Raw genomic sequence first — 3,591 nt, 5'->3', positions numbered from 1 at the left:
GAATAGGGTGTTAGGTTTTCCTATGGGAGTTGATCAGTTTAATAGTGTTGATGTAAGAGATAGTGAGGAATGGTATGAGTTATGGAAAGAGCAATTCAAGAAACCTTTGTCGTTAATTACTCCAACTGATATTGTGTATAAGATAATGGAACGTTGTGAAGCAGATATAGTGTTCATTGCAAATTTCATAATTCTTGTTTGTACTTGTTTTGGATCATGTAACAAACAAGGAGCATGCAATTTGAAGCTTATACCATATTTGTCTCAGTCGTATAAGTTCGATAAGTTTGATTGGTGTACGTATGTATTAAATTGTGTAAAAGAAGAGGAATTGATTTGGAGCAGAAGTGATATAAAAACTTCTTCAACGGTCCGAGTGTGTTTCAAACGGTATTTCATTTAATAGTATTTGAGTTAATATGTTTAAAATATAAGCATGATTTATAGTTGGTTATTATTTAATTTTTTTTGTAGCTGCTATATGTTGATAGGATTCAATGTAAGCAAATGTTAATGATGAGAATATATCTAGTGATTAAATCAGTTGAAAGTAAGGGAAATAAAGGGAATTCCAAACGGAGGTTTTGGAACACCATCTGCTACAGTGAAGAGTGTTGATGAAGTTGCAAGAGGATCAATTTTAGTCAGTAATAGTAATTTAGTAAATGTGTAACCGGTGAAGAGTGTTGATGAAGTTGCAAGAGGATCAATTTTAGTCAGTAATAGATGTCTGTCCTAATTTTCAAATTAAGTTATTAATTAAAATTTTCTAAGTGTCTGATTAATTTTTTTTGTTATCAAGAGTTTCAGTCAGAAATTAATATGCCAAAAAAGGTGGAAAAAAGCTTTTAAAAAGCATGGAAATATGAAAATAATAGAGTTCTATGGATTGAAGGTGAAAGAGTTATGTTCTGCTTATAAAAGTTTTCGCCATAATAATTCAAAATCTGAATCATGTTTTGAGTCATATCAGAAAAGTAGTAATTGTGATGAGAAGTTATCAGACAACAGGGAATTTGGTCTGTCTATTAAGAATAGTTTTGGAATAAATAAATTTGGTGTGGGTAAAGAATCTGGCAAAACTGGTTTTAGTGAAAGTAATTTGCATGTGTATGGTGAGGATGTTCATAGGAACAAGTGTGTAATTTAGGATATTCCTTAATTTAATTTAGGAATTGAGGATGAGAACTATACTCCCAGAAAAGTTAATACAGGTGTCCATAGTGATGTTATTAAGAATTTTACGTCTGTTGGAATATGTTCTTTTTCAGTTAAAGGAAATTTAATAAATTCTCACGATATAAGTGAAAAACGTTAAAAAAAAACTTGAGAATGATATGATTTCATCGAGACCAAAGAGAAGTCAAACGTTACCTCCAGTCCTCAGGAATCCATTTGCTGTATGAGCCGTTGAGATTGATAGTAATTTGACGAAGGAGGAGAATATCAATTCGAATTGGGTATTCAGCTTATGTGGAAATCCAACGTAATGTGTTTATATATATATATATATATATATATATATATATATATATATATATATTTGTACAAGGAATAATATGTTTAATGGATTTTAATTGGATTTTTATAGGCACGAGCATAAATGGTCAACGTGGGAAAAGATACATGTTTGAGAGCTTATATCCTCGAGAATATCTTTTTTCTGGGACTATTGATTGTTTTGTTGAAGTATTAAACTATGATGAGAGAGCAAGAAATTTGGACACTTCGGCATGTTTGTTCTTCAAGACAATAATTTTGGTAGTTATCTTATTTGTTATTAAAAAAATTTATATGAGTATTGTGACAACCGTCAAAATTCGAAACAATTCTAGGTTTGAATAAACTTAATTGCACGTATAGGCACGACACATACTAGACTTAGTAACTAGAAGCTAAGTTATAACCTACTAGAAACTTGGAAACAATTAGAAACGATGGATAGTATACTTAGATTTCACATTGATATGTGAATTCTACAACTACTTAACTGTAGTGACTATCCATATTCGGGTCACTCTTTGACTCAAACACCTTTGCATGAATCATGTAGACACATCATGCACTTGACCTAGTGGTATAAATTAGGTCCGAGTCTCGTAGGAACTTAAGTTAAAATTGAAAACTAGGACTAGTATACTTGATTCCTCAATTTCACTTAAATCTCGAAACCACTACATAGAATGCCAATAAACCGGTAAAAATAAATTACAAACTGTCACACCCCCAAACCAAGGATGGCGGAAACGTCCGGGGGTGGGATTGACTTCATGTATAGTATCATAACAACGAGTAATATAGTGATCACAGTACATACAACCATTCATAGATATAATCGAAGCGGTTACATGGTTTTCAAATGTTACATGATTATAAAATTTGATTACAATACGATGTCAAAAATGAATTGTCACACGCCGTAGCGTTCCATCCTCAAAAGCATGCAGTTACCTGATTTCATTGATTTCCTGAGAATACAAATAGTTTTGAAAGAGTGTCAACAATTAAGTTGGTGAGTGCATAAGCTTTTGGATGTAGAGTTTGAAAACCATTGTTTGTAAATGTAATGTATACTCAAGAAAATCCACTATTTTCCTCATAAAATGATATGTAGTCTCAAATTACAAGACTGAGTGCATGTGTGTCATTTCACACTTGTAATAATGTAAGCAGGTTTAAATGTATAAAACCCCTTTTTAATAGTATAAATTCCCATAAACTATATGTGTTGTTAACTCCCTATGTGACTCGCTATAACCATACTATGACTTAGTAGACCTGCTACGACGTTCGTCGTACGTCGAAATGTTATGACATTTGTCATCCCTGGCCTGCCGGCCGAGCTGTTACAAGCAGCTTGGATGTGGGTCGTCACTCCCAATATAGATCTATATACAACTATCACGTTCTCCTTACAAGCGATTCTGGTTACAACTTACAGGAATTTTAACCTGTACTCTAAGAGTACAATGAAGTAATTTCTCACAATTTACGTTAACGAGTTTACGTGTAGTGTGAATGTAAAACCCCTTTTTCTGTAGTGTAACTGTACCCATTTTTGTAATGTATCCCTAGTGTAGAAATCTATAAACTATACCTATTATAGTTTATTATTCATGTTTGTAGTGAATGAAATCTCTTATCATGAATGACTAATTCTATTTATGATGTTTATCTAACATGAAATCCATTCAACATATAGAAATTTTATTGCTATGTACTTTGCTCAGCACGTTACAAAGTATTAATGAGTTGAAAGTTGTTTAACTAGTTTTAACTTTTCTATGTTGTTTTTAGAAAATCACATAAAAGTCATACGAAGTCGAAAACTGAATCCGTAAACTCTGAGAGTTCAGGATATGTGTCTAGTTTATTTATAATTTTTATTATGATTTTTAGTGATCTCTAACTAGTGCGAATTTACCCATATTCACAGACTGGTACGAACTCGTCTTCGATATGATAGGCAGTTTTGTAAAAATCACCATAAATTATAGAAAAATCGTATGAGGATGTGCAAGTAGTTTTTAGAAATTTATAAACTTGAACTATTTGCACCTTGTACAGGTTTGAAAATTAATAAGTTTAAGA

Source organism: Lactuca virosa, chromosome 2 (genome assembly GCF_052849685.1).
Source record: "Lactuca virosa cultivar CGN04683 chromosome 2, Lactuca_virosa_CGN04683_v6, whole genome shotgun sequence".
Classification (NCBI taxonomy): Eukaryota; Viridiplantae; Streptophyta; class Magnoliopsida; order Asterales; family Asteraceae; genus Lactuca; species Lactuca virosa.
Note: the sequence above shows the minus strand (reverse complement) of the source record.